The sequence below is a fragment of the Ursus maritimus genome, unplaced genomic scaffold (genome assembly GCF_017311325.1).
Source record: "Ursus maritimus isolate PB19 unplaced genomic scaffold, ASM1731132v1 scaffold_17, whole genome shotgun sequence".
Taxonomy (NCBI): Eukaryota; Metazoa; Chordata; class Mammalia; order Carnivora; family Ursidae; genus Ursus; species Ursus maritimus.
In genome coordinates, this window is record NW_024424119.1 from 14,404,143 (window position 1) to 14,410,617 (window position 6,475).

At 41.5% G+C, this 6,475-nt stretch overlaps 1 protein-coding gene across 3 annotated transcripts in view; it reads right to left on the reverse strand.

The window, feature by feature from the left end:
- Positions 1–6,248, reverse strand: part of LOC103666989 (cyclin-dependent kinase inhibitor 2A-like) — a 26,980-nt gene extending 20,732 nt beyond the window's left edge. The window contains exon 1 of one of the 3 annotated variants that reach the window (XR_005835189.1): positions 5,983–6,248. The gene's annotated coding sequence lies outside the window, so the exon portion shown is untranslated. The remainder of the gene's footprint in view (positions 1–5,982) is intronic. The other 2 variants (XM_040631478.1, XM_040631477.1) reach the window with 2 other exon arrangements.
- Positions 6,249–6,475: the final 227 nt, after the last annotated feature.

The window sequence follows — 6,475 nt, forward strand, 5'->3', positions numbered from 1 at the left end:
ATGTTGCAGAAAGGCCACCTGTAACAGAATCCCCTTCAAGTGCTTTTTAAAATGTCGATTCTTGGGACTCAGAGCAAATATGCTGAATTAGATGTTCTGGGAGTGAGCCCCAGAAATGTATATTTTTAACAGCAGTTCAGGTAATGATGCTGCCGATAACCCTTGCCTTAGTTAGACTTCTCACTAATCTCATGCTTAAATTAAGAAAGTAAAGGCATATTTATTTACACCATTCTGATTGCACAATTTTATTAGTTTCAGTTTGTTTAAGAGATTACATATCTTTGTTCATATAGTTCTGAATCTCTACAAAACCTTTCTTCCTACTGGCTTTGAAACCATTCAAATAAATTCTGACTTTTTTTTTCTTTTCTTTTTAGGTGAAGGGAAAAACCGAGATCTTGTTGAAGAAGAATTAAAGTCATTTGTGATAAAATTTTTATATTTTCATGAACAGAGTCATTATGTGACTTACAACATAAAAAATAAAAATCAACTTATTTTTTGAAGGACCTCTAAGGCATTGGAATTTTAAGTCTTGTGCTTGATGGTTTTAGTTTTTTCCCCTTTTATTACTTCTTTCTGATTATGTAGGTCTGCCCAATTGCAGCAATCATTCTAGGGCTTATGAAATAAATAACTGCCTGACAAGCAGAGATTTTCTTCAATTTTCCTTTCTCTAAAAAATAAATGCTACTGACACTTAGTAAGTTCAACCATTGTCAATGTACGTGTTTTTGCTGACTACCCATTGAAATAGCATGTATTAGGATATGGTGAAGCTCTGCAGGTCCCAGTTGGCGGGCATTTTCTAAGATGGAGGACAGCCTTAAAGAGAGGCCTTCTTTCCCCTACTGAACAAATCCTTTATTTATTCCCCAGGTTTTCTCCACTGGTTGGCTTACTGTCATAGAAGTTGGTCTTGTTTTAATACTTACTTTTTTTTTTTTTTTTAAACGGAGGGAAAGTTCTCAAACACAAGGAAAGCTGCAGTATGAGAAGAAAACAGTTGAGAGAAGAATTTGAGGCAAATTCTTCATCACTGGAAAAATACTATGGGTCATTTTCTTTACTGTCTTGTACCGCGGACAGAGGAACAAAGAGGAGGAGGCCTTTTCCATACTCTCTGGTCGCCACCTGGCGCGGAAGGGATTGGCTGCTGACTTCTGGGGCGCTTCCGCATGGTGTCTGGGAGTGAACCTCATCTATTCCCTGATCCTCTCCTCCGGAGATAGGGATTAGCCAGTTCCAGGCTGGGGAGGTGACCAAGAGACGTCCTCTGTCCTACCTTGCACCTCTCCTGAATCCACGAGGCCACCTCGGACTCTGCCTGCCCCCACTTCCTCCTCCATCTAGCGAAGCCCCATTCTCGCTCTACGTGTGACCCCCTAGTCTGTTACTTTGATTAAATCTTACTTGAGGAAATAGTTGGGGTGTGGGGCGAGGCCCAGGCGCGGCTAAAAGCAAAACAGGTGCATTCGTGGAGTGTGGCGATCAGGGGGCCATGCCTCTCAACTCTTGCTAGAGGGTTCTACCCCAGCTGCTAATTAAATTTCCGGGATCCGCATCGTCTCTAGGAATTGAGACGGTGGGGAGCTAGGGTCCAGGAGGCTGGTTGCAGCCGGGAAGTGGGGGAGGCGAGGTCCGAGCCCCTTTGAGTCTCGCTTCCTATTGGCGGGCTCTTTCTGGGGTGCTGGGGAGGCCCGTTGCATCCCCCGCCCGGCTCTGGGAGGCGGTGAGCTCCAGCTTGAAGTGGTCCGGAGAGGGCTCCTGAGAGGATTCCTAGAAGGGGGCAAGTTATGTGATAGGAGGCCTAACACCCAGGCACAGCTGTGCATTTACCGTCTAGGTAAAAACGAAGTAGGTTGTGAATAGGCACTGGCGTGCGTTAGTCTGAAATCACAACTCTCTCTCGTGCTTCCTCCAGACTTTACAAGAACCTTCTTATGTATGATACTTGCACAACTCAGTTTCCTCACTGCCTCCCCCAATCTAACGCTAAGCAGGCTCTAGTTCATCCCTAACGTATGGTCATTTCAGGCTTCGAAAATGAGCTGTATTTTTTTTACTGGCGATGGTCATGACACTTTGGAAAATTCGAAAGTATAATGAAGAAATTAAAGATGACCAATCCCAGTCCCCCCATCCTAAGAAAAGCACTATAGATATTTTGGTACATAAATAGGGTGTGTGTGTGTGTGTGTGTCCAGAGAGAGGAAAAGAGGGAAAGCAAAAATAAGAATTGTTCACTGTTTTGAATTTTGAAAAAATCACCTACCTTTATAATGTAATCATTTCACATTCTATTAAATATTCTTCAAAAATGATTGTCTATAATATTCCAGAGTCCAGAATATTCCAGACCATTATAGCAGAGTATACTTTTGTGCCACAATTTAACATCTTATTGCTAGAATTCAAGGCAATTTTCAATTTCTAGCTACTATTTATCTATCGATCTTTGTCATAACCTCTCTTTTGCTGGATGATGCCTACCCAGAGAATAATTGCATAAGATGTATGAATTTTTTTTCTGATTAAAAAAATATTTTTAAAGTAAACTCTATGCCCTATGTGGGTCTTGAACTCAAGACCCCAAGATCAAGACTCATGTGCTCTACGGACTGAGCCAGCCCGGTGCTTCCAAAACTGTATGGATATTTTAAAAGTTCTTCATACCTACAATAAAAATGTCCTTGCCAGTGGGGTGTTTAAAAAGTGCATTAGCCTCATTAGTCAATAAACAGATACCATATTAGTGATCATTATGTGAGAAGGAAAATTTTGAGATCTGTAGCTTTTTAAAAAAGCTATTCAAGACTATAATTGTTTACTTAGAAAGTGAAAGAATATCCGTTGTTTACATAATTTAAACTGCAGAAATAAAGCACCACAAAATTTTTTTCTCAAGTTAGATTTTGCAGCAGACAGAAGGATTCTCTGGCCTAAGGTGTTCTAGTATGGAGGGGCAAGTGAGATTGTTATGCTTCTCAAAAAGGATGAAAAATTAAAAAGAATAAAAATACTGGGTCAAATATTCAGCCTTCCTTTAAGAAAGTATTTTTGAGATGACTTGGATCACTTTACATAGGAGTCATTCACATGTTGGAAAAATGGTTTCGCTTAACTTTACCATGGTAGTTACTAGTGATGAACTAACATGTAATTAAAGAGACCTATAAAATATTACGGACATAGACAAGGTTATGTCCTCCCTACCTTAGGATGACAATGGACTTTTTAAAATTCAAGAGTCCCCAAAGAAGTAAATGAATATTAAGTTTTGGTTACTGAAAGTGTCATTGTTTCTTTAGGACAGAATACAAGCTGGGGATCAGGCACACATTGGGAATAATGGCTTATGCTGACTGTACAGTGCTGACCTTGAGAGAACGCTATGCTGTTAAAGGTGATAAAAAACCCTAAGGGTTCCCAAATAGGAGTAAACAAATGAATACTTCATCTCATAAAAATACAACTGTTTTGTAAACACACCAAGGTAGAAGTAACAAATCAATTAATGTAACTCATCAGGCATGTGTGAATAAAAAACTAGTAATATGGAATTTTATTATATACATTTTCCAGTCATATAAAAAATAAAAAGTCATAATGAACATAGTTGCAGAAACCTTAAAAATAAAAAGTTATTACACCTTATATGTTTGTATTAGTATTAAGTAATTCACACAAATAATTTTTTAGCATTGTGGTTCTTAAGAAATTGAGTGAATCCCAACATAATTACCATCCATATATATTCTTAAGTCACTATAACCATAGGCATAATATATATTTATGTGAAATATATAATCGAACATCATTTATAATTAATACTTCCATATGTCACATATATCTGTATAATTTCACAAAGTTGGACAATTGCACAACTTTTTAAGACACATTCTATTCTACCTAAGTTGTGTGTCCTGTCTTCAGATATTTACTAAAAATTGGGCCAGGGGCACCTGGGTGGCTCAGTCATTAAGCATCTGCCTTGGGCTCAGGTCCTGATCCCAGGGTCCTGGGATCCAGCCCGCATAGGGCTCTCTGCTCAGCGGGAAGTCTGCTTCCCCCTCTCCTGCTTGCTTTCCCTCCCTCGCTGTCTCTCTCTCTGCCATATAAATAAATAAGATCTTTAAAAAAATACAATAAAATAAGATAAAAATTGGACCAGATATTTACTAAAAATTGGGCTTTTCAAATAGTCAATACATTTTAAAATAACTTTACATATTATTCTTGAAAATTTTTTTATACTTAAGTAACAAGAAATAAATGGCTACCTTCAATGAATCTATTATTTTTATATTTTTAATATTTCATAAAAATATAAAAGGAATACTGTATTTAATACACTATTACATTGTGTATTCCTGAAATAGAAAACACATACTTATGAGATTTACGTAGATTAAAATTTTCTACTTTGTTATTATAGATGCAAGAAGCAACCTAATAGTTTAAGTAAAATAGCTTAAAGTAGAGAGTAATAGTAACAACTCTGATATTCAAAAACATATGGTGGCGAAACGTTTGCTGGTCAGAATAAAGCACCACAAAACAAACAAACAAATAAACAGGGTCTTATTAATGTTTTAAAATGAACCGAAGTTAAGTACAGCAACATAACATGAAATCTTTTACAAGCTCTTACTAATTGTTTTAAAACACTGAACTTTCATAATAATATGAAAGAGAAAATGTGTATTTACCCTATAAATTGTAAATTTTGAAAAAGATTTTATTTTTAAGTAATCTCGACACAAACGTGGGGCTCCAACTTACAACCCGAAGATCAAGAGTTGCCCGCTCTACCGACTGAGCCAGCCAGGCGCCCCTGCTTGTAAATTTTTGTAAATTGAGGCACTGAACTAAACACCCGTAGTTTTAATTGTTTTACACTTACGTGACAAAGGCCTATAAAAGTTACAATAAAAAAATAATTCCTCTTTCCCTGGCCTTTACTTTTTCAAAACATGTATTCCCGGGAAAATGGATGCCCCAAGTAAGGTCACAAAAATGAAGCCTCGTTAAATTGGTTTTAGATTTATACCCAAATTCTAACTAGGATTCTGCATATTGTAGCAATATGTATTTTCAATTATTCTGGTTATAGGAAATTACACCGAGTAAAGATTTGTCTGATCTGAGGACAAAACTACCTAGGATTTTGTTTTTCAGTAAGTAGGCCTCATTTTTTTAAAGTGTTAATTGTGGCCTGAGATGATTAAAATATGATCGGTTGTGATTTCTCAGACTCACCACTGTAGGTCTATTTTTTGCTAAACATTTTGCTAAGCACCATCCCGAGCAGTTTGAATCAGTTAGGGCTCCAAAAATGAGATCTCCACCTTACCACCAAAGCCCAACTCTCCACTGACCACAAAAGCAAGTGCTTGCTCCTTCGATCGGTGTTTACTATTTCTTGAACTTACACCATGTGCGAGCCCCCACCCTGGAACATCCTCCACCTACTGTAAGGAGAGAGGGTCGACCTGGCAGGAGCGAAAACAGGTGACCCCCATAAAACTAAGACCGTTAGTAATACTTTCCTCCAGGGCGAAATAAAGTGCCCTAGAAACACACCTTCACTGTGTGTGTGTGTGTGTGTGTGTGTGTGTGTGTGTGTGTGTGTGTATGTGTGTGTGTGTGGTATGTGGAGGGGGTGTGTGTGTTTACTGACTCCCACCCAGGAAATTCACGACTGACCGACTTCTGGGGTGAGTTTCGAATCTCCCGGTGCGCCCCGAAGTTTCACGGCAATGAGGAGGTGTGCGAAGGGGGCTCTGGGCTCAATATATTGGGAGCACCACCGCACCTCTAAGTAACTGTAACCCGAATGGGGAAAGACGGGAGAGAAACCCCTAGAAACCTCCTCCTCCTATCCTGGTCCGGAAGATGGTTTATCTATATTAAATCATACCAAACAGAATCTTCCAAGGGCCGCCTGCGCCCGGGACTTTTCGAGGCCTTTCTTACCTGCTCTTCTAGGATGCGGCTGCTGCGCTCTGCGACGGCTCCTCACTAGCTTTAACACCAGGGCCGCAGCGGCCCGCACACCCGGCTCTGCCCACTCACCCGCCGGCCGCGTGATCCGCACCACAAAAGCCCTCACTCGCGGCGGGCCACCAGCGCGCCGAATCCGCACTGTGATCAAAAACGCGCGCACCATACTCTCGCCGCCGCCACCTCCGCTGTGCTCCGCGACCGCTGCGCCGCCTTTTGGCATCAGAGGTAGGCAGCGCCGCGCCCGCCCCCCGATCGCCGACTGGGACCCACGCACCGCCCCCCGCCCATCCCCGCCCCGCAGGCGCGCCCCCGCGTTCCCTGCGCGCGCTCGCGCGCCCCCCGACCTCCCCCGATCTCAGAACCGTTCTGCGCCCGGCGCGCGCGGGAAAGGCCGGCGGTGAAGCCCGAGGGCTGCGCGCGCGCGGGCCGCAAGCACCCAAGGTTCCCCTCCCTTCCCCCCCCT